Source organism: Schistocerca cancellata, chromosome 5 (genome assembly GCF_023864275.1).
Source record: "Schistocerca cancellata isolate TAMUIC-IGC-003103 chromosome 5, iqSchCanc2.1, whole genome shotgun sequence".
Classification (NCBI taxonomy): Eukaryota; Metazoa; Arthropoda; class Insecta; order Orthoptera; family Acrididae; genus Schistocerca; species Schistocerca cancellata.
This window is the reverse complement of record NC_064630.1, coordinates 20624256-20649749: the sequence shown is the minus strand read 5'-3', so window position 1 is coordinate 20649749 and position 25494 is coordinate 20624256. Positions and strand designations below refer to the sequence as shown.

At 44.5% G+C, this 25494-nt stretch overlaps 1 non-coding gene across 1 annotated transcript; it reads right to left on the bottom strand.

The window, feature by feature from the left end:
• Nucleotides 1–1066: 1066 nt before the first annotated feature.
• On the bottom strand, nt 1067–1191 carry Trnar-gcg (transfer RNA arginine (anticodon GCG)). Its single transcript has 2 exons — nt 1155–1191; nt 1067–1101 (listed from the first exon to the last, which is right to left on the bottom strand). It is a non-coding gene; the product is annotated as a tRNA-Arg (tRNA).
• Nucleotides 1192–25494: the final 24303 nt, after the last annotated feature.

Sequence of the window (25494 nt, the reverse complement as noted above, 5' to 3'; positions counted from 1 at the left end):
ATACCAAGTACGGACGCTCTGATTGGCCAGAAAGAAAACGCGTGGCCACCAGCTTTGAGATAGGCAAATTGCAAACTGAAAAATTCGCTCTTTTCCTCTTGCAGCAAACCGTCGAGTGTTAGAGCAAGGCGACTATCGCCGCGCAGAGACGATTGCGAGAGTAATTATGTGAACACTTGTTCATAGGCTCGTCTTAACTCGTAAGGAGTTAAACTACAAAATCTCCTAGTACAGAGAATTGCACCGAGCACTGATAGTTAATGCTTGTGAGCGATTTCAGGGCAATGACATTTGCGCTATTCCAGCCAAACAGCATGTACCATACCAATTAGCTAGGGATCAACTAGGAGTCTCGGCTTCGCCGAAGACGTAGGAAATGTATCTGACTGGTGTTTAACAGTCGAGGGAGATTTAGAATAGATTCTCAAGTTCACAGCTCGCGCCAACAGCAGCCATCGCCGCCGCCGACGAAAGGTAAACACGCGCTCGCGCTGCGCCAGCAAGTGATATTCAATTGAAACTCAGAACCGTGGTCCTCTCCGTCTGTCCTATTTTTCTCTTACATTCAACCATGACCTGTGGTTAAACGTATTCACGACTGCTGAGCTTAATTGGAAGGAAAACACGCAATATATCCGATCTAACGGAAAGTATTGATCAGCCACTGTAGAGTGCTTCATGCCCTGAAGTTATTGAAATGTTTTAACTGTGTGCTTCTTTTTAATTGCTCTTTACCAACGCCCATTCATTTTTGGGTATTTTCATTGTACATTTGAGCCTAATTGATATCTCTGGCCCCAACTGTATTTAATTTGTTTGTATGTTATCTACCCCTAGACATGGTTATCCACCATCTTACTAATAAAGATTTATGTGAAACTTCCTGGCAGATTAAAACTGTGTGCCAGACCGAGACTCGAACTCGGAACCTTTGCCTTTCGCAGGCAAGTTCAAAAAATGGTTCAAATGGCTCTGAGCACTATGCGACTTAACTTCTGAGGTCATCAGTCGCCTAGAACTTAGAACTAATTAAACCTAACTAACCTAAGGACTTCACACACATCCATGCCCGAGGCAGGATTCGAACCTGCGACCGTAGCGGTCCCGCGGTTCCAGACTGAAGCGCCTTTAACCACACGGCCACACTGGCTGGCCCGCAGGCAAGTGCTCTACCATCTGAGCTACCCAAGCACGACTCACGACCCGTCCTCACAGCTTCAGTTCCGCCAGTACCTCGTCTCCTACCTTCCAAACTACACAGAAGCTCTCCTGCGAAGCTTGCAGAACTAGCACTCCTGGAAGAGTTCGAGCCTCGGTCCGGTACACAGTTTTAATCTGCCAGGAAGTTTCATATGAGCGCACACTCCGTTGCAGAGTGAAAATCTCATTCTGTAAACATCCCCCAGGCTGTGGCAAAGCCTTGTCTTCGCAAGATCCTTTCTTCCAGGAGTGCTAGTTCTGCAGGTTTCGCAGGAGAGCTTCTGTGAAGTTTGGAAGGTAGGAGACGAGGCACTGGCGGAATTGAAGCTGTGAGGACGGGCCGTGAGTCGTGCTTGGGCAGGTCAGATGGTAGAGCACTTGTCTGCGAAAGGCAAAGGTCCCTAGGTCGAGTCTCGGTCCGGCACACAGTTTTAAACTGCCAGAAAGTTTGATATCAGCGCACACTCCGCTGCAGAGTGAAAATTTCATTATGATTGATATGTCATAAAGTCATACTCAGGGCAAAATATAAATATGAATAACGAAAATCTAACATTTCCATTTTTTGCTAACATAAAGTTACGGCTGAATCTGTACACTAATATCTGTTAGCGATAACGTTTCCTTTATAGGGAGTGAAGTAGAACCGACACTGAGATCATTGTCTAATTACATCACTGTCCGTACCGCTGCACTCTCCTGAGCTCTGCATGGTGAGTTGGTGTCTTCCTACTTTGCAGGCCGTAGGTTCAACACCAAATTCCTAAAACACTCACAGAGCGTCCTTGCTCAACTGTGGTAGGAAGATAAAGCAGAACCAGTCTCAAGCATGTTTGACAGCTCCATCTCATTAGTTTTGTTTATACTTTTCTTAAACTTTCGTATATTTATTATCAGTTGAACAAGTAGGTAGCAAATACTGAAACTCAATTTTTAATAAAAATAACGTATTATCACTCTTAATTATTGTACATATAATAATATGACGCTGAGGAAAAGAGATTAGAAAACGAGACACTTAAAGTAGTAGAAGAGTTTTATTACTTGGGCAGGGAAATAACTGCTGATGGCCGATTCAGAGCGGATATAAAATGTAGATTGGCAATGACGAAAAAAGCATTTCTGAAGAAGAGGAATTTGTTAACTTCGAAAATAGATTTAAGTGTTAGGAAGTCTTTTCTGAAAGGATTTGTATGGAGGGTACCCACGTATAGAACTGCAACATGTTCGACAAACAATTTAGACAGCAAGAGAACAGAAGGTTTCAAAAAGTGGTGCTACAGAAGAACGCTGAAGGTTGGATGGGTGGATCAAGTAACAAATGAATAGCGTTGGGGAGAAAAGAAATTAGTTGCGCAACCTGACCGACCAGGGGTCGGTTGGTAGCACACATTCCGAAACTTCAAGGGATCTCCAATTTACTACTGGAGTTAAGTTTATGGTGGTTAAAATCGTAGAGATCAGAGGTGAATTCAGCAAGCAGATTCAGAAGAATGTAGGTTGCAGTAATTATTCCGAAGTAAAGAGGCTTGCACAGGATAGAGTAGCATGGATAGCTGCACCAAACGAGTCTTCGGACTGAAGAGCACAACAGGATAATAAATAATATGTGGGAGTGCTGGAGAGGAATGTTTCCGAATTTTTGATGTGAAAACTGTTGAAGCTTTTTTTTAAAAAAAAAAAAAAAGAAACGTCATTACCATTGTATATTTTTATTCTTGTTGCTTACATATTCGCAGCTGTCTGTCGCTAGAGGGCTTCGAATTGTAGAGTGTAACATAATTATGTCGATGCGTGAGAAAGAGCGTGCTGTAACTGAGTGAGCATACGAAGGGTTGGTCCAGACCTGGAGCGCCCTCTCCCCCAGCAGGACAATGCCAGTCCACACGTGAGCGTTGGACATCCGCAGCAGTACGACGTATTGGGTTCACTGTTGCCGATCAGCTTCCAGATAGTCCCTACTTGGCCCTAACCGATTTTCATATGTTTGCAAAACTTAATGAACACCTTCGAGGACTTCACAGGACACAGTGATGAAGCGGTGCAAGTAGAAGTGAGTTTGTGGCTCCATAAAGAACGTTAAACATTCTTCACTGACGTTGGGAGAAATTTACGTCGCCAGAGTGACTGTGTTGAGATGTAAATATGTAGTATGCAGGATAAAGGCGCAAAATGTTAATAACGTTTGTTTTATTTAAAAAGCTTTAAGAGTTTTCACGTAAGAAATTCGGAGGCATTGCTTTTTAGCACGCCCGCGTAGCTTACAATTGTAGAGTCTTGCGAAGCGAATTATTGTTAAATGGAAAAATATATACGCCAATAATATCGTGCAATCTCCAGAAGAATAATAAGCATTTCATTTTCTATTTCATGTTTCGAATTTTTGTACTAAAATGTGAAAAAAATAGCAAGATCTGAACCATCGACGTTACGACTGCAAGACTTTTATACTATCCACGCAGCGATTACGCACTCGTGGCATTAGATTAAACAGATTGTATTTTATACATAACAGGAGTAGTAACGGTTCTAATCTTCAAAGGCGCTTAATTTACTTTTGTCGTACTGCTTTAGGAATCTGATTTCTGAGCGCTAAGCTTCGAATACTATGTGTATGAATAAAATCGAAAAGGGAAAAGCACTCAGTAACGCCCCTTCTGACTAACGATTACGTGACAAGAGTACACTCCTGGAAATGGAAAAAAGAACACATTGACACCGGTGTGTCAGACCCACCATACTTGCTCCGGACACTGCGAGAGGGCTGTACAAGCAATGATCACACGCACGGCACAGCGGACACACCAGGAACCGCGGTGTTGGCCGTCCAATGGCGCTAGCTGCGCAGCATTTGTGCACCGCCGCCGTCAGTGTCAGCCAGTTTGCCGTGGCGTACGGAGCTCCATCGCAGTCTTTAACACTGGTAGCATGCCGCGACAGCGTGGACGTGAACCGTATGTGCAGTTGACGGACTTTGAGCGAGGGCGTATAGTGGGCATGCGGGAGGCCGGGTGGACGTACCGCCGAATTGCTCAACACGTGGGGCGTGAGGTCTCCACAGTACATCGATGTTGTCGCCAGTGGTCGGCGGAAGGTGCACGTGCCCGTCGACCTGGGACCGGACCGCAGCGACGCACGGATGCACGCCAAGACCGTAGGATCCTACGCAGTGCCGTAGGGGACCGCACCGCCACTTCCCAGCAAATTAGGGACACTGTTGCTCCTGGGGTATCGGCGAGGACCATTCGCAACCGTCTCCATGAAGCTGGCCTACGGTCCCGCACACCGTTAGGCCGTCTTCCGCTCACGCCCCAACATCGTGCAGCCCGCCTCCAGTGGTGTCGCGACAGGCGTGAATGGAGGGACGAATGGAGACGTGTCGTCTTCAGCGATGAGAGTCGCTTCTGCCTCGGTGCCAGTGATGGTCGTATGCGTGTTTGGCGCCGTGCAGGTGAGCGCCACAATCAGGACTGCATACGACCGAGGCACACAGGGCCAACACCCGGCATCATGGTGTGGGGAGCGATCTCCTACACTGGCCGTACACCACTGGTGATCGTCGAGGGGACACTGAACAGTGCACGGTACATCCAAACCGTCATCGAACCCATCGTTCTACCATTCCTAGACCGGCAAGGGAACTTGCTGTTCCAACAGAACAATGCACGTCCGCATGTATCCCGTGCCACCCAACGTGCTCTAGAAGGTGTAAGTCAACTACCCTGGCCAGCAAGATCTCCGGATCTGTCCCCCATTGAGCATGTTTGGGACTTGATGAAGCGTCGTCTCACGCGGTCTGCACGTCCAGCACGAACGCTGGTCCAACTGAGGCGCCAGGTGGAAATGGCATGGCAAGCCGTTCCACAGGACTACATCCAGCATCTCTACGATCGTCTCCATGGGAGAATAGCAGCCTGCATTGCTGCGAAAGGTGGATATACACTGTACAAGTGCCGACATTGTGCATGCTCTGTTGCCTGTGTCCATGTGCCTGTGGTTCTGTCAGTGTGATCATGTGATGTATCTGACCCCAGGAATGTGTCAATAAAGTTTCCCCTTCCTGGGACAATGAATTCACGGTGTTCTTATTTCAGTTTCCAGGAGTGTAGAAGCAGCGTTTCGTTTGAGCCTGAAACACTTCGTTACTCACATGTTTTCTACCCTCCACGTAGTTCGTACCCAACTAGGGTCCAACCGGTACTTTCGTTTTCCTCAAATTCGTCGCCTCGGCGGACTCTGATTGTCACAAAGCGTTTCGTTACTCACAAGTCCTCTCCCGCACACGTAGTTCGTGAAGACTCGGCAGTTTTCACATTCCTCCAATTTCTTACTCTCGGTGGCCCAAGTCGATGCCGACACGAGTAGCGAATACATTCTGTCGCTCGCCGTGTCTTCTTGCCGGCCTGCAGTTCGTGTCCAACTCGAGGGAGGTCGAGCAGTCAGCATTCGTAAGCCTCCAGTTACTACCCTAAGCTGCAGTCACACGGGACGAATTAGCGAACGCTGCCGTGGTGCTCTACGAGTTTTGTGACGTCACTTCCTGCTATTTCACGTTGACGAGCCATTTCGTAAGGCGAAACACAGAATACGTTCTGCGACATTTTGGCAACGGGCCACGTAGAGCCAATGAGAAGCAAGAACGGTCCGTACATCATAAGCAGAACTGGTGACACCGAGACGCCATACTGTATTTCTCGTGTCCACTTGAAGCCTGTAGTTGGTCTATTTCATGTTATAATTTACACCGTGAGAATAATGTGGGTGAATATCTAAGGGCCCAAACTGCTGAGGTCATCGGTCCATAGACTTACACACTACTTAAACTAATTTATGCTAACAAGGGAACATCCCCATCGCACCCCCCTCAGATTTAGTTATAAGTTGGCACAGTGGATAGGCCTTGAAAAACTGAACACAGATCGATCGAGAAAACAGGAAGAAGTTGTGTGGAACTATGAAAAAATAAGCAAAATATACAAACTGGGTCGTCCATGTGTAAGATAGGTAATATTAAGGGCACTATGATGCGAGGAGCTCCGTGGTCCCGTGGTTAGCGTGAACAGCTGCGGAACGAGAGGTCCTTAGTTCAAATCTTCCCTCGACCGAAAATTTTAACTTTTTATTTTCAGTTTATGTGAAAAACTCTTATGTTTTCATCACTTTTTTTGGAGTGATTATTACATGCACAAGAAAACCTAAATCGGGCAAGGTAGAAGAAACTTTTCACCCATTCGCCAAGTGTACTAGTTAGGTGGGTCGACAACATATTCCTGTCATGTGACGCACATGCTGTCACCGGTGTCGTATACAAAATATCAGACGTGTTTTCCTGTGGAGGAATCGGTTGACCTATGACCTTGCGATCAAATGTTTTCGGTTCCCATTGGAGGGGCACGTCCTTTCGTCAACAAATCACACGGTTTTGCGGTGCGGTCGCAAAACACAGACACTAAACTTATTACAGTGAACAGAGACGTCAATGAACGAACGGACAGATCATAACTTTGCGAAAATAAAGATAGCAAAATTTTCAGTGGAGGGCAGATTTGAACCAAGGGCTTCTCGCTCAGCAGCTGTTCACGCTAACCACGGGACCATTTTTTTTTTTAAACGTAATAAACTTTTATTTACAAAATAACAAATACAGTGATGAGATTCGAAGGTATTTTCAATTTCTATTTCAATTAGTTATCGAGTCTTTTCCTTTTCTTATCTGATATGTAACTTTGTTGCAATTGTCTATTTCGTTATATGTTCTGCGTTTGCAGTTTGATTTACACTGTTGCACTGATCTGTAAGTCAGTGGAGCAAGAATATTTCATTTTTTCAGTTTTGTTTGCATTTTTGTTAATTTTTATGGGTTGTTGATTCAAACACTTCTAAGTTCTTGACTTTAGGTAGAGTTATTGGTTTGGTGCCATTATGTGGCATGTAACTATTATTAGAGTTATCTTACTGGCTAAGGCTTACATCTAGGAGGCAAAGGACAATGACAAATATGTATGAATGAATATTATTGCGAAGTGTCCACTAGATGGTGGTTGAGGGGAAGAGAGCGAGAGCGAGAGAGAGAGAGAGAGAGTGAGAGAGAGTGAGAGAGAGTGAGAGAGCGAAATAGAGTGAGAGGGCGATATGGAACACATTTGAGACATAATTACAGAAAAACTCTATAAGTGGACAAAACATATTCTAGGTAAGGTTAACATGATTAGATAGGAATTGCAGAGAGATGTTTCTTTTTTTAGTCTACGCACATAGTCATCTTCGGCGTATCGAGTGATGTTTCGCACATTTGTATGAAACGCTACCTGGATATGCGCTATATGTGTAGCCGTAGCACTCATCTAATAATATCCGTTGCGGACACTGTGATTGCACTGCACAAATTTTTCACCGCATTCACTTTTATCACACAACACTTTGGGGGTGTTGGAGGGTCTGCATCGGCGACGACGGAGGCGTGGAGGACTAGGGGGGGGGGGGGGGGGCGTGGTGTGGCGGCGGCGGCGGCGGCGGCGGCGGCAGCGCCGGTGGCGGCGGCGGAGACGACGTCGGCGGTCGCGGCGTGTGGGGACGGAGGGCGTCCTTGAAGGCGGCGTCCAGCGCTATCTGTAGGTAGTTCTGGAACGTCTGCCTGTAGTTGTTTTCCGCTTGGCTCGCTTGTGTTCCTCCCAGAGATCGGTGAGGAACTGCACTCCATCCGTTTGTTTTTTTGCGATTATGGCGTGCGCTGTCATCGCGAACGTCCACATGGTCGCGACGCGTTTGGGTCTTGGGAAACATTTTGCAGCCGGGATCGTGATGGGTGTGGCTTCTATAGTTCGGTGGTCCGCCCTGTTCATGAGTGCCACCATTTTCCTGCATGTCTCCCATATCACCTGACTTGTCGGACATGTGAAGCGGTGTTCCACGGTGTCGATCTCGTCGCACGTTTAGCAGTGCGGGGACTCGCGCATGCCGATGCGCGCTAGCCGCTCGTTCGTGGGTATCTTGTTGTGTACGACTTTGTACCACGTGTCTCTAGCTTCCGGAGGTATGGCTTTCTCGGAGAGATTCTTCCAAACTTGTGGCCAGTCGTGGTCTGGAAGATTCGTCTCTGTTCTGCTTCTTCCTTGTTTGCCTCTCAGTGCGCGATAGATTTTCGCTGCAGTTCTCATCTCCTTCACTGCTAGAGTGGATGTGATGTAGCTACTGTCCATTATTATTAGCTTCAAGTAGCGCATCTTGTAGGGTATTCTACTGACGTCTACCGGCGCTTCCTCGGAATCGGGCCTGTGTTCCTTCTGTAGAGACGACGTGGTACAGTCTACACTTCTGTCCTCCATTTGTAGAGCTCGATGGAGCAACAGTGCCGCGCATTTTGTCGTGACATCTATCAGGCCCAGCCCCCCTTCTTCTCTAGGGAGAGTGCTGGTGGCTTGCGACACTTTGAGAATTTCCCGCCTCCACAGCAGGTAGTATACAGCTCTTTTTATAGACTTCCCTATTTCTGTTGGTACGTTTATGACTTGTGCCATGTACAAAGCCTTCGCCAGGATCGTTTCGTTGATCAGCTGCGTTTTCTGATCCAACGTTAGGTGTCTGTTGGCGTGGGTCCTGACGAGCCCTCTGGTCGTGTACAGGATGTTCCGCCAGTTCTCTGCGGCCATTTTGAGTGGGCACGCCTGCAGCTGAACACCTAGGACTTTATATTTGTCGGTCACCTGGTACCATGGTCTGGCCTCTCTCAGTTTCCCGTTCCCTATGGGGAGCAGCACTGTTTTCTTAGGGTTGGTTTTCGCCCCAGATGCCTTCCCAAAAGATTCAATTATTGGGAGGACTTTGTCGATATCCTCTTTACTGTCCACGAAAATGCTCAAGTCATCGGCATATGCCATACATCTTACTTTGGTGTCTTGCAGCTTGTAGCCGTTGATGGAGGCAGCGAGCTTCCTGAGGACTGGGTCGAGGGCTACTGTGAATAGTGCCATCGACAGTGGGCACCCTTGCCTCACAGATTTCCCCAGTTTTATCGGCGTAGATGTCCAGCCATTTACAGTAACTCTTGACGTGGCATTTGTTAACATGTTTTTGATGACTTGAGCGAATTCGGAGCCAAAACCTAGTCTTGCCAAGGTCTTCAGCAGGTACCGGTGACCGATCCTGTCGAAGGCCTTTTGGAAGTCTACGGAGATGATCGCTGCAGTCGCTCTGTTGGATGCGGCGTGGGCTATAACGTCTCTGTACGTGCATACGGCGTCGAATATGTTTCTGCCTAACACTGCACATGTCTGCCATGGGCTGATTGCTTTTTTGAGGGCGGGCTTCATATTTTCCGCGACGCATTTTGCTACTAACTTGTAGTCCGCATTTAGGAGGGTAATTGGGCGGAAGTCTGTTAACGTTTTTGGCGCCTTATTTTTCGGTATCAGAGTGATGGTCCCTTCCAGGAACGGAGGTGGTATCTCCTTCCCGTCCAGAATTTCGTTAACAATTGCTGTTATTATTCCACCTACTTTGTCCCAGCAGGTGGCGTAGAATTCTGACGGTAATCCGTCCGCTCCTGGAGCTTTGCCGTTGGCGCAGGTTTTGAGGACGGCTCTGACTTCATCCTCAGACACGGCCTCCGTCAGCAAGGCGCGATCGGTGTCGTTCAGCCGTCTGCGCGTTCCTTGTAGTATTTTTGCTGTTTCTGCGTCATCTGGTGCCTCTCCCTTGAAGAGTTCAGAGACGTGCTCTTCTATGTGACGCATCATGTCCCTCCTAGTTGTTATTTTGCGGCCACCTGCGTCGCTAAGCTCCCTTACAGTTCTGTTTTGTGCCCTCTCCCTCTCTCTATGCAGGTGGTGCAGTGTGGCAGGTTCATCTACGGCGCTCCTCGCCTGACATTGCTCTTAATATTGCCTATCTTACGCATGGACGACCCAGTTTGTATATTTTGCTTATTTTTTCATAGTTCCACACAACTTCTTCCTGTTTTCTCGATTGATCTGTGTTCAGTTTTTCAAGGCCTATCCATTGTGCCAACTTATAACTAAGTCTGAGGGGGGTGCGATGGGGATGTTCCCTTGTAAGAACAACACACACACCCGTACCCGAGGGAGGACTCGAACCTCCGGCGGTCCGTGACATGGCGCCTCAAACCGTGCGGCCACTCCACGCGGCCCATGAGAATATATGCTATTTCTAAGCACCAGCACATGGAATCTCTCGAAAACGAATCTTTACTGGTAAGATTTTTTTCGTAATAAAATAAGGGGATTGTCATACAGGTGACTAAAGAGTTTTCATCTTTAGTAATTTTCGCGTTATGAAAGTACGCAATTCTAAGGCAATGGTACATTGAAGATTCTTAAAAAGCGTGATGTTTTGGTAGGATTTGTTGTAATTAAATGTCTATTAACAACATATCGGACGTTAAAGGTTACATAAGACCGTAACATAAAATACAAGCGCGGTGATTGCTGCGCTTTACTATAGTCTAGTTGGTAGCAGAAACACGTTATGGAATGCAGAGTAGTGGGTTCGCGTAATACTGCGTTAACTTTTTTTCCATCTTCGAGCTATCTTAAAGGTTGTGAGACTTTCTTATTAAATTAATATTAATAATCTCTGTAATATTTGCTGTTATTTAAATATAAGTGTACTCCATGCCAGAAATAAATTTGTTCGATTTTGTGAACTTTTATAAGCTGATGTCCTTACTGACTGGACATGTATCTTTCCATTTTGTTTTATTACATGTTCATGGATTTTGAAGTTTTTATTTTTGTGCCGGCCGGGATGGCCGAGCGGTTCTAGGCGCTACAGTCTGGAACAGCGTGACCGCTATGGTCGCAGGTTCTAATCCTGCCTCGGGCATGGATGTGTCTGGTGTTCTTAGGTTGGTTAGGTTTAAGTAGTTCTAAGTCCAAGGGGACTGATGACCTCAGTAGTTAGGTCCCATAGTGCTCAAAGCCATTCGAACCATTTTTTATTTTTGTGCACTACAGAGAGAAAAAACATGACTAGCACGCGGACAGGGAGGAGATGCGCGTTTTAATGGCGCTAACGTAGATATTTACGCACTTCCATTTTCGTGAACAAACTGTGTGGTTTGCGAGCCAAATAAAGACGACAGCTGCCACTGGAGAGCGCAGAATCACGTTAGCCAGCTCGTCCCGTGTGCCGACTGCGCTATCTGTTGTGACGTTGGACCTGGCTCCCGCGTCCACATCAAAGTTAGCTACCTCGTCAAGCGACGACGGCTCCACTGTCAGATACATTTCACGAGCTGTGCTGTTTCACTCGCTACGGTTCCCACTTACGACAAATCGCCGCCTTTTCGACTGCCCGCGGCGTTGAATGTGGGTTTGCTCGCGCTACGCCGGAACACAGCGGCTGGCGTCCGGTCACCGTATGTCGCTATTCGACACCACAGCATAGGCTGGCCCCGTTTTCTCACTGTGTGGTCCTATCTTCATGTAGTGGAAAAGAAGCATACGGTGTGATTTTTTTCCGGGGAGAACCAAGAAATGAAGCAAAGTGTGATATGCATCGACAATTACATTCAATCAAACGACATCCCATAGCAAATTAAAAAAGAAGAAAAAGCTTTTGTTGGTATGTTCCGCCTTAGGCAACGTGTTGTTTGTTTTACTTTTCACAAACATGTTACAGCACGTATTGTGCTATCATCACAGGTAGATTTTTATTTTTCAGTCTGAAATTTGTTATAATACAGCCCACTATCTACACAACAAAACAAATGGTTTCTATTTTCTGTTTCTTCTCTATTCCATATGGAAACCCGAGTTCCTTGTTACTTACGAGTTTTAGCCTTCAGTACCAGTATTTACGATGTGTCAGGGCACGTGTGTTCTGTGTATCGGAAGTTCTGACAGTTTCACTGCCATTTTCATTTATTTTATCACAACTCGTAAGTTTCTATAATAATTTACCGTTATCATTTCGCTTCAATAAAACATTCAGTATTCCGTATACTACGAGGGTTAATCGGAAAGTGAGGAACGATCGGTCGCGAAATGGGAAGCACAGGTGTGTTGGGCAGTGTCTCTAGTATGCCTGTCGATCGCGTTACGTCATTCTTTTTAGTTCTGAGCACACAGGGAGCACATAGAGATACCTAGAACAATGGTGTCTCCCGCCAAGTAGGAGAGCCTGGTGAGAAATTTCGCCTGAAGCTATACAACCAACACTACATAACTGTCGTGCGTTTTCTTGTTCAAGACAATTATTCTCATCCGCATTCTGCAGGGGCAATGAAGATTGTCCTGCATCGTTTTCAGTTGGAAATGTTTGATTACCCACACTACAGCCCGTAATTGTCTCCCTCTGAGTTTCATCTCTGTTCACACGAACCGCTGGTTGTGAAGACAACATTTTGGCACAGACAACGAGCTGTAGCCCAGCGTAGAGAATCGGCGGAAAGCACTGGCGGCTGCTTTCCATAACGAGGGTGTTGGAAAGTTGGTACAACGCTACGACAAACGTCTAAGTCGGATCGGCGACTATGGAGATAAGTAGCTGGAAATTGTAGCTAACTCTTGCAAATAAAACAGTTTTGATTTTCACTGTGGTTTCCATTTCGCGACCCATCGTTCCTTACTAATAGAATAGCCCTCGTAGTTAGCTGACAATTAACTACATATGTAAATGCAAAACGCTGGCCTACTTATCTCTTCTTCATGTTTTATAACTTTAGATGGAAATTGAAATGCAGCTGCGTTACAACAATCTTCTATTTGGAAAATAAAAGTATCCTGCTGTTGATAGCACAAACAGTGCTGAAACGTTTTTGGGAAAAATAAAACAAACAAATCGTCCCTTGCGTAAGGCGGAATAGATTACCAATTGTCTGATAAAAGACGGAAAGAAAGAAGAGCAACAACATAAAAATAAAAAAACTTTTATATGTCTTAACATTTAGTTTCGAAAGTAACTAGCCATGAATAATTTGTAATGAGTTTGTATCTCGATAATACAGAATGCATACAGTACGAAATGTAGTAGTTACCTTAACCGCACTGCCAGACGGCTCACTATGTGCAGTGTTGTGCCAGACCATCACTTGCACAACGTTCTGTGCAGCTGTGTCGTAAGTGAAGTCTCAGACGCGGGCCTCCGCTATGGCAGCCGGTTTTCTTTGTGGTCTGGCTGGACAAAAGCAGTCTGACAGTAACGTCAGAGCAGAGTAGGGGCGTCGAATCGAGCAAAATTTTCCGTGCACGCCTTTGTCGGCAAATGCACCGTCGCGGACCTGTTGCCGCCATAAAGCGACAAACGTTCGGTGGCGAGGGCACGAAAGCTATATCTGGGTTGCAGGCGTGTCTCGGTGTGTCCAACAGCGCGGTTTTGGCCCGCTGGGCAACTAGTGGCTCCGTGGACCACGTCTCCGCTGATGTTGGAAGCAGTAAAAATATGAACTAAAAAAAGTTCAGAATATTGTTTAAAATCATATTTCTGTTTCCTTCTTAACCGATGTCTCTATTCAGAATTACTGATGCATTATACTTGTTACAATAAAAGTTCATTCATGCTATCTGTGCGTTACAAAAAATTAAAATATGTGCCTTTCAGATATCAGCCTTAATGACATTTGAAAGCCTAACATCCCTTGCAAAGTGCTTCTAAATATTCAGATGAAATTTTGCAGCCAGTTTACCCTGAAATTTTGCCAGGTTTTAAGTGTAGTTCCCTGAAACGATATTTGACCCGTAAATTCTAACGATGATAGTAGCTAGTAGACCCAAAGAAGAATTTAATTTAAAAGTTTCTAAACTACGCATTTTCACAGGTTTAGCGCAGCAAAGTTGATGAACTGATGCCTCACTGTGTAACGAGTTTCGCCATATGGACCGTACTCGTATTAGACAACATATTTGCCATTTGTATTCTATTTAGTTAAGCAATCGTAATAACAATGACCAACTCGTATCAAATACTAACAAAAATGGTATTGTCGTTGCACCGTACTGCAGAATTCATCAGAAGAGTGCGGAACCAGCCTCTTAGACCCATACAAAGTTGTTGTTATTTTCTCTCTACATTGAAAATTATGGTTTTGACTTGAATCGTGTTTGACATCACACTGGGAGACTCTCATTGAAAACGAAGCATTCGTGGAAATACGTGAGTAAATTTTGCTGTTGAACTATAAATGACATTCTTAAAACGGAGCACAAACATACACGAAGAAATCTACACTCCTGGAAATGGAAAAAAGAACACATTGACACCGGTGTGACAGACCCACCATACTTGCTCCGGACACTGCGAGAGGGCTGTACAAGCAATGATCACACGCACGGCACAGCGAACACACCAGGAACCGCGGTGTTGGCCGTCGAATGGCGCTAGCTGCGCAGCATTTGTGCACCGCCGCCGTCAGTGTCAGCCAGTTTGCCGTGGCATACGGAGCTCCATCGCAGTCTTTAACACTGGTAGCATGCCGCGACAGCGTGGACGTGAACCGTATGTGCAGTTGACGGACTTTGAGCGAGGGCGTATAGTGGGCATGCGGGAGGCCGGGTGGACGTACCGCCGAATTGCTCAACACGTGGGGCGTGAGGTCTCCACAGTACATCGATGTTGTCGCCAGTGGTCGGCGGAAGGTGCACGTGCCCGTCGACCTGGGACCGGACCGCAGCGACGCACGGATGCACGCCAAGACCGTAGGATCCTACGCAGTGCCGTAGGGGACCGCACCGCCACTTCCCAGCAAATTAGGGACACTGTTGCTCCTGGGGTATCGGCGAGGACCATTCGCAACCGTCTCCATGAAGCTGGGCTACGGTCCCGCACACCGTTAGGCCGTCTTCCGCTCACGCCCCAACATCGTGCAGCCCGCCTCCAGTGGTGTCGCGACAGGCGTGAATGGAGGGACGAATGGAGACGTGTCGTCTTCAGCGATGAGAGTCGCTTCTGCCTTGGTGCCAGTGATGGTCGTATGCGTGTTTGGCGCCGTGCAGGTGAGCGCCACAATCAGGACTGCATACGACCGAGGCACACAGGGCCAACACCCGGCATCATGGTGTGGGGAGTGATCTCCTACACTGGCCGTACACCACTGGTGATCGTCGAGGGGACACTGAATAGTGCACGGTACATCCAAACCGTCATCGAACCCATCGTTCTACCATTCCTAGACCGGCAAGGGAACTTGCTGTTCCAACAGGACAATGCACGTCCGCATGTATCCCGTGCCACTCAACGTGCTCTAGAAGGTGTAAGTCAACTACCCTGGCCAGCAAGATCTCCGGATCTGTCCCCCATTGAGCATGTTTGGGACTGGATGAAGCGTCGTCTCACGCGGTCTGCACGTCCAGCACGAACACTGGTCCAACTGAGGCGCCAGGTGGAAATGGCATGGCAAGCCGTTCCACAGGACTACATCCAGCATCTCTACGATCGTCTCCATGGGAGAATAGCAGCCTGCATTGCTGCGAAAGGTGGATATACTCTGTACTAGTGCCGACATTGTGCATGCTCTGTTGCCTGTGTCTATGTGCCTGTGGTTCTGTCAGTGTGATCATGTGATGTATCTGACCCCAGGAATGTGTCAATAAAGTTTCCCCTTCCTGGGACAACGAATTCACGGTGTTCTTATTTCAATTTCCAGGAGTGTATGTATTTAGCATTTAACAGTTTTACGTAATAACAGAAAAAGCTCATTTGGGAAACAGTTATATACAACACTTTCACATTTCACTCTTTAGTACGGGATCTGGCCATTGAGTTACTTCTTCGATGACACTTTGGTAGAACTCACATTTCGTGTCCTTTTTTTTGCGTGAGGTTTCATGTCAAAATAGTATAATAAGCTTTACAGATTCGAATATTGAGAAAATTCGCCTACGTAATCGTGTATTTAGGATGACGAGTTAATGTCTAATATTCACCCCATACGTATGCCAGATACTGTAAGTTGTCCGTTAGTTCAAAAATTATATGAATTGTGTGTGCCATGATCCACGTTGTTGCGCGTTTCCTTGCTTTGGGAAACGGTTTGCATTCGAGAATCGTGATGTGTATTCCGTATTTCCGTTCTATTGATCAGTCGAATGTTGTCCTTTGCTGTGTGCCATACCTCGACAAATTTCGGGCACTCGAATCGATGTTCGACTGTGTCCTCCAAACTATAGTTTCCACGTACGGCCGACGGTTGTAACTGGATGGAGTAGAACATGGAGTTATTCGCTGTTGTCCGGTTTATCACTTTGTACCAAGTCGATCTGGCGCCTTCTGGTATTATTTTCAACGCTAAATTTTCTCACACGATTTTCCAATTGTGCTGCTGCAGTCGCAGCTCCCATTTAATTAGGAATTGGTTTAGGACAGAGCGGCGAAATTTGCCGTAAGTGGCCTGCGGCAGCAGACAACCGACGCTGACAGCACGGCATCGCCTGCAGCGCCTCTCCTGTGCTCTTGGCCGTAACGACTGGACACTAAAGTGCGCGTCATTTATGTTGGCGGCCGAGTTTAGGTTCGTTCTGCGCATCTGACGTCACAAAACACAGTCAGCCAATGAACAGAGAACGACGTTGCCAGATCTCGACTGCAGTGCACAGCATGGACGAGTGTCGTCAGTTTTAGAAACATTCAGTCATAAATAAAGTAATAGAACAAAAGCAATGTCTTGATAGCAGACTTTCTTTTATAGAAAGTGTGAAAAAAGCATTCTTTATACCAATTGCTTCATGTTCTATTAATTAATTAAAACAAACAAGCAATAAGACTACAAATTCAGACGATAGCAAGGAAAGGTGCTTGTATCAATTTCACGAACCACTTTTTCGCAATAAAGAACAGCGGTAATTGTTTATTTCCTATTGTACTTCGCCGTAGCGTGAATAATTCTTAGTCATACCAACAGTGTTTGTCAGTATTTTGCGTGAAGTGTTACAGTCCTCTTGGCATTCGGACGTCAGACAGGCTGCGTTAGTGTAATGGTTAAGGTGTTGGGCGTCAAAGCGAAAGGTTATGAGTTCAAACCTTGTGCACTGCTGAATATTTTCATTATTTAAAAACAATATCGAAGTGCCTTACTTCATGAATTATGTTCGTTTGAATGCAATTTTTTTGAAATTTCTAGTGCTTTGTCTCTTCATTAACCCTTTCGCTGCTGCAGACACGTGCTCCCTGCATTCCACACTGTGCGCGATTTTGTCATTACTGCACTGCTCGCCTGTGCAGACACATGGTGTTCCCACTGCTTTGACACACTTATCATTCGATTTCACAAAAACTATTTGGCCCAAAAATTTGATTTTTACACGTCTTCTTGACTGATACCTTCCCCCCATAAATGACTTAATTTTGTTTCGATGTTCAACGCAGTTATTATGCAGCATTACATGTAGTAATTTTATATGAAATTTAGGTATCTTGTCCACATTTCATTCTCAACATCGTGGCAACTAAAATCGACCATACGGAAAGTATACTCTATGGACTTTTACCTCTGCAAAGTCTTCAAAATTTCGTGCAATGGTTCACTATATTTAATGCTGCATAATAATTGCGTTGAACATCGAAACAAAATTAAGTCATTTATGGGGGGGAGGTATCAGTCAAGAAGACATGCAAAAATCTAATTTTTGGGCCAAATAGTTTTTGTGGAATCGAATGACAAAGAGTGTCAAAGCAGTCGGAACACGATGTGTCTGCACAGGCGAGCAGTGCAGTGACAAAATCGCGTACAGCGCGGAATGCAGGGAGCACGTCTTTGTAGCAGCGAAAGGGTTAATGCGGCCATGGTGGCTTTACTTCATGAACTGCGCGCTCCCCCCTAAACGTAAGCTTGCGAACTATGCTATACTGTGGCGCTGCTTCTATTGGCGCGTGCGTCGTGTGCAACTGGCAACGCAGCAATCTCCCGCGTTTGGGCGGGCATGCGCGAGCCGCCAAGATAAAAGAATTGAACTATAGACGACTGGAAAACCGTGGCCTGTTCAGGTGAGTCCCAGTTCCAGTTGTTAAGACCTGATGATAGGGTTCGAGTGTGGTGCAGATCCCACGAAGCCACGGGCCTAAACTGTCAACAAGGCTCTCTGTGCAAGCTGGTGCTGGCTCCATAATGGTGCGGGCTGTGTTTACCTGGAATGGTCTGGGTCCTGTGGTCCAGCTGAACCACTGATTGACTGGAAGTGGTTGTGTTCGGCTACGTGGAGACCGCTTGCAGGCGTTCATGGACTTCACTTCCACAAACAACGATGGAATATTTATGGACGACACACAATACGTCGTGTAACCGGGCGACAGTTATTGGCGAATGGTTTGAAGAACATTGTGGATAAGTCGAGCGAGTGATTTTTGCCATCCAGATCTCCCGACATGAATCGCGTCGAACATTTATGTGACGTAATTGAGAATCAGTTGGTGCATAAAATCCTGCACCGGAAGCACTTTCGCAATTATGGATGGCTCCAGAGTCAGCATGGCTCAACAACATTTCTGCATTGGACATACAATAACTTGTCGAGTCCATGCGACGTCGAGTTTATGCACTAAAGGAGGTCCGATACGATATCAGGAGGTATATTCCATGACTTTTGTCGCCTCAGCTATAAGCGGAGCAGAAATGAATGGCATTTATTATATCAGATACACGGGCCGCAAATTGGGAAATCGACAGACATGAGAGACTGTCGCAAAGAGAAGGCGTGGCCCAGCGTCTGGGAACAAACATCGCGGGAACATAGAAGTTGGTCTGCTGTTCATGTACTACTATTCAGTCTGGTTGAAAGATGGTGAAAGAACGAAGTGGTGACAAGATGTTGGATGTCCACACCTCATCACAGCCTTCTCCAGTCTGTAAAGTAGTATTGAGTTGGGACTGTAAGACATCCATGGTGGCTGGGTGCTGGACCTGGATTGGCAGAGGTGACGTGGTCACCAGTACAACAGCCTTGGAGGGGTAACAATGGAGCAGCAAATGGTTGATTGGTAGCCTTCCGAAGTGTAGTCATGAAAAAGTCATTGTCCAACTTTCACTTATTGCTTATCAACTACAACAGTCTTGATGATAGTCGAAGAAGTCAACACCCCCAGAACATAAGATGTGTTACGGCCTGCGAGGAGGCGCGGCGGTCAGCGGGCGATTTGGCAGCTTGCAGCTTTCTGCGGATGGCGGGTGATGTCGGCAGCGATTCTGCAAGGATGCCGTCCGTGGTAGCAGGAGGCCGCTGGCATAGCAGACCAGAGACCGGCTGGCAGCAGAGGACGAAGGGCGGAGAAGCGGATAAAATCACGCCGTAGGGCCAGCGTGGATGGGACGGCTCTCGGCAGCAACAGTGTCTGCCCACACGAGCAGAGGGAGGCGGTAAGGAGTTTTCCCGCATGGGCGATGGCACGGGCTGCATGGACTGCACGGCCTGAGGTTCGAACGGTAGATCTCCATGGTATGAGGCGGGCAGTGGCTGAGGCAGGCCCACATGTGGGCCGCCGGTTGGAGGGCGCTACGTCCACAGTGCTGGACTCAACGTGATCGGCAGGGCCGCAGCTGACACCAGCGGACTCATAGGTGGAGAATGATGGATCTATGCAGACTCGTAGACTTAGAATCATGGATTCGCAGATCGTCGTATGTTTCCTCCACCCGCCCTCCAGTTCATTTTTTTTTTTGGGGGGGAGGGGGGGGGGAGGTGTGAGGGGAGTGTCGTCAGACTTCTGATTGGCTCATGCTGCCTGCCACGAATTCTTCTCCTGCTCCAACTTATTCACCTTAGTACGGCAATTGCAACCTACATCCTCAGTTATTTCCTGGACGTATCCCAATCGCTATCTTCCCCTGCAAGTTTTTACCTTCTACAGCTCTCTTTAGTACCACGCCAGTTGTTCCATGATGTCTGATCACATATATCATCCTGTCCGTCCTTCCTGTCAGTCTTTCCCACACGTTCCTTTCTTCGCTGATTCTCTGGCGAACCTTGTCATTCTTTACCGCCGGCCGGGGTGGCCGAGCGGTTCTAGACGCTAGAAACCGCGCGACCGCTACGCTCGCAGGTTCGAATCCTGCCTCGGGTATGGATGTGTGTGATGTCCTTAGGTTAGTTAGGTGTACGTAGTTCTAACTTCTAGGGCACTGATGACCACAGATGTTAAGTCCCATAGTGCGCAGAGCCATTTGAACCATTTTTTTTTTCTTTACCTTATCAGTCCACCTAATTTTCAGCATTGTTCTGTAGCACCGCATCTCAAACGCTTCGGTTCTCTTCCATTCCCGATTTCTCATGTTCCATGTTTCACTACCATACAATGCTGGGCTCCAAATGTACACTTTCAGAAATTTCTTCCTCAAATTAAGGTCTATGTTTGACACTAGTAGACCTCTTTTGGCCAGAAATGCCCTTTTTGCCAGTGGTAGTCTGCTTGTATGTCCTCCTTGATCCGTCCGTCATGCCTACATAGCAGAACTCCTTAGCTTCGTCTACTTCGGGGTCACCAATTCCGGTGTTAAGTTTCTCTCTGTTCTCATTACTTTCGTCTTCCGTGGATCTACTCTCAATCAATATTCTCTACTCATTAGACTGTTCACTCTATTTAGTTCCTCCTGTTATTCTTCTTCACCTTCACTGAGGATATAAATGTCATCATCGAATCCTATCATTGATCTCCTTTCACCTTGAATTTTAATTCAATTCTTGAACATTATTTTATTCCGTCATTGCTTCTTCGATGTACAGATTTAACAGTAGGGACGAAAGACTACTTCCCTGTCTTACACCCTTTATAGTCTGACCATTTCGTTCTTAATCTTCCAGTCTTTTTCTTCCCATGTCGGCTCTAGCACAAAATATAGCTCATTCTTCTTTCCCTATAGCTTAGTCCTACTTTTGGAATTTTTTCAAACATTTTGCACCATTTTATATTGTCCAACTTTTTTCTCGGTCGACAAATCCTATAAATCCTTTCTTCAGTCTTGCTTCCATTATCAACCGCAACGCCAAGATTGCCTCTCTCTTTCCCTTATCTTTCCTAAAGCCAAGCTGATCGTCATCCAACAGTTCTTCAGTTTTCTTTTGCATTCTTCTGTATATTATTTCCGTCTCTAACGTGCATGCATAAGTTGTCACGATGATTGTGTGCTGTTTCTCGCGTCTGAATGTGTTATTATCTTCGGAACTCTGTGGATGAGATTTTTCCAAAAGTCTGACAAGTCTCATACCAACTTATAAGAGTCCCTCGGTTGCCACTTGTCCAGTGATGTTAGAAATTCCGATGGAATGTTATCTGTGCCTCATTTCTTCTAAAGCTCTTTTAAATTCTGACTGTCATATTGACTCCAGTTTCTTCTTCTGTCACGCTATCAGACAACTCTTTCATCTCACAGAGGCTCTCAATATACTCTTTCCATCCATCCGCTCTCTCCTTTGCGTTTAGTAATGGAATTCCGGTGGCACTCTTAATGTTGTCGGTTTTGGTTTAAATTTCACAGAAAGTTGTTTTGACTTTTGCATATGCTGAGTCAGTCTTTCCGACGATCATTTTTTCGATTTCTTCACGTTTTATTTTCTGCAGTCAGTCTCCTCGGCTGCCAGCACTTCCTATTTATTTCTCCTGTGTAGTTCAATTCACTGGTACATTCCTTGCTAAATAATATCTTGTATCTTATCAGTAAAACAGAAGTTTGTCGAGTAAAGACAACCCACGTATTTAACTTTCTTTATAAACCATGATAGTACTGGGCTACAACTTTGACTAATTAGGCTGCCAACCACTTCTTTTCACATAATTACAGTTTATTAGATTACTGATAGACCGTTGGGTCGATTGTCGTTTACCTTGCTACTGCTTTCTTTCAATAGGAACCTTTTCAGAAACAAAATTAGTCCCACGCCTTTCCATTAGACTCAGTCACGGTCACAAACTTAAAAAATGTTTCACAAGAATATCATTATCGGCATATTAGTATTTAAACAGAAGCCGGTAAGACTGTTGTTGTCCTTTATAGAGACGTCCACTCCTCTTCAACGGAACTGTCTTCTCTGACCTTTCTTATCGCAGTATCCACATTCTTAGCGAACTTCAAACACCTTTCACCATTCCTCAGATCTTCATTGTCCCACTTCCTTCCACAGTTATTCTACCGAAGGCTTCTCATAAACTTTGGTGTACTCTACACTTGGGTACGTCTTACAGACCAATATCTGATTTCGGAATCTCTGTCTGACCATCATGGAATCCAGCTGTAAACTTTATGTGTCTCCAGGTATCTTCCAAGTACAGCTCCTCCTGTTGTGATTCTTGAACAGAGTATTCACTGTAACCATTTGAAACTTCAGGTCACTGGCATACATAAATTCTGTGACTCCAAAATTGTTTCTCAATAGCTGTGTCTCACGCCTTTTGCTGCCTTCACTTATGTCCACAAACGACTTTAGTGACCTACCAACTCGAGTTATGGAATTTCAGTAGTACTTTGCAGCCAATTATGGCTTTTCTTTTAAGAAGGTACTTTCAACCTGTGTGAAGCAGACCATCGTTTCTTGAATTGTGACTTTATGTAAGACAGCTTCTGTTTGAAACCTTTCTTTTCTTCATCAGAGAAGGTAGCATCTGATAATAATTTTCCATAAAATTCGAGCTTCTTACAAGCTCTTTTTCAGAACATATCTTCACAGAGTTACAGAAGCCTTTTCTTATCAAAATTTTGACTTTAGAAGGCCCTAGAATATAAACAAAATCCTTTCAGAATTAATTCAGAGATGATATTTTTTGTAGCTGGTAACTCATTAATGTAAAACAATCGCACAAACTCAGATTGTAGTATTCAGTGGCCACATTCTTACGTTTCTAATGACTTGTTTATCACACTGTTTTAACGAATGTGCACGGAAACGAACTGAAGTATAACGAAAGAATGTTTACTAATAAAACAAGTAAATAATATGAATGAAAATATGTACGAATTAACGTACATAACCGCATATTCGGAATCCATATTGCATTTCACCACACTTCGGGTAGAAACATACTTTAACATTCACAAACGCAGAGTTGTTTCAAGCCAGTAGGAAAACTTCAGAGGCACTGCAAGTGAGACGTGAAGCAAAGATCCATCTATCAGACTGTCGCAGGAACTTAAGCATTCTGGGAATTGCTCGCATTTGAAAAAATGGCCTTTTGTCCAGCTTTTAGGGAAAAATACCCCTATGTGCGCCACCAGCCGATAATTTACCGCGCACCGTGTGCCCAGGTGTATGGTGCCACACACCTCCAGAAACCTATCAAGGACTTGACCAGTCCGTGGCACACAGAATCGCTGATTTAATGCGTTCCAAATGTAGAGCGACACTCTGTTAAGCAGTGGTTATAATTTGCTGCTGGTAAACCTCCTCTGGAGGAGCAACGCCTCTGAAGATGTCCAGCGCTGTTCTGGACGAAACGTTAAAAACAGAAGAGTTTTGTGGGCCACGAAATGCACGCGTGATGCAGACAAGTAGAAATATTATGGAATTTATGTTTCAGACAGAGAACTACAGAATCACAAATCAGTGAGAGTTTATTAAAAATTTATGTATGGTAAACAAGATATATTACACCAAAAATGTCGAAATTTCAAGCATGGAGATCAGGCTCGACATTAAATAGAATTATTGGTTTACAACTAGGAGTTAATAGAGAGCATAGTCACATACCAAGCAATCAGAAAAAATAAAATTAAAAAATCATGTATTAATGTAAAAAATTATGATCAAAAATTATTTTGTGGGCTATAAAATCTGAATTGCATCCTGTAAAAAAAGAAATGCATAAAGAGCTACAAAATATAAAAATGTTGATCTGGATCTTGATCAGAAACTCTATTTTGAATTTCCTGTAGTGGTTGACAGTATCCCAAAAATGCAGATTAAAATTAGTATATCTATTAATATTTTGAGTAGAATTAATATATCTATTAATTTTTATTCATTTGATGAAAAATACCGAATGTATTCAATAAATGATACGAAATGTAATAAAAAAATGTTAATCTCCTTTATTTTGAGAATGGAAATAATTTATACTACTTTGTATAAAAAAAATGTATCTATGCTTGTTTCAAGATATATTTCAAAACTTGAAGAAGTAAAATTTATTTTTGATATTTGTGTACTCCATTGTAACTATAAGGAAAAATTAGACACACACCAAATTATTTAGTTAACAAGTTATTAACAGTTCAATTACCAGAGAAAGGCTCATTTGTAAGTTTTAAAAATTATCAGCATATACAAAAATTTCCATTGGTTGTTTATGCCGATTCCGAAAGTTTGTTGTTACAGTTGGATGACTGCCAACCAAACCCAGAACCTTGATATACAATGATATATCAAAAACATGAACTAAGTGGTTTCTGTTGCATATCAAGAGCCATCATGTGGTAAGAGGTTGTATATCCCTGAGTTGTAAGAAACATATAAAAGTAAGTAATAGATATATGAAAGATTATGATGCAAAAAGGTATCACATTATTTAGCATATTTAGACATAAACAGTCTGTATAGTTACGCTGTGAGTCAATATTTGCCATATGTATGGTGGTTCTTAATGGAGTGAAGAAGATCCTTTTGATTCTACAAAAACAAATAAGATTCCAGGCACTTCTAAAATTATACATATATTTTAAGTAGATCTAGAATATCACAGAGGACTACATGATGTATGCAAAGATGTACCATTAGCCTCCAAAAATAAAATTGCACCTGGAACTAAGGAAAGTAAGTTACTCACTACTCTGTATGATAAACATAACTATGTAGTTCACTACAGAAATCTTAAACAGTTTCTATCACTAGGAATGAAGATACAAAAATACGTAGAGTTTCAAAATTTAAGCAATCATATTGATTAAAGAAACATATGGACCTGAATACAGAAATGAGGATGAAAGGAAAGAATGATTTTGAAAATTATTTCTATAAATTAATTAATAATTCTGTGTTAGGCAAGATGATGGAGAGCACAAGAAACAGAGTGGGTATAAGATTAGGTTCAGATGGAGAAAAGTGTGATAAACTTGTAGCAAAACCAAACTTCAAAGGAAGAGTTGTGTTTAGTGAAAATCTTGTTTCCATCCATATGAATAAGACAAAAATCACATTCAATAAACCCATCTATGTGGGTATGAGTATACTTGATTTATTTAAAGAAATAATGTATGATATTCACTCTAGAGTCATGAAAACAAAATATGGCGAAAATATTGAGTTCTTTTATCAAGATATGGACAGTTGTATCTACAACATACAGACTGAAGATTTTTATGAAGATATGAAATTGATGATTAACCACTTATAACATATACAATACTCCAAAGTGAAAAAGAAAGTT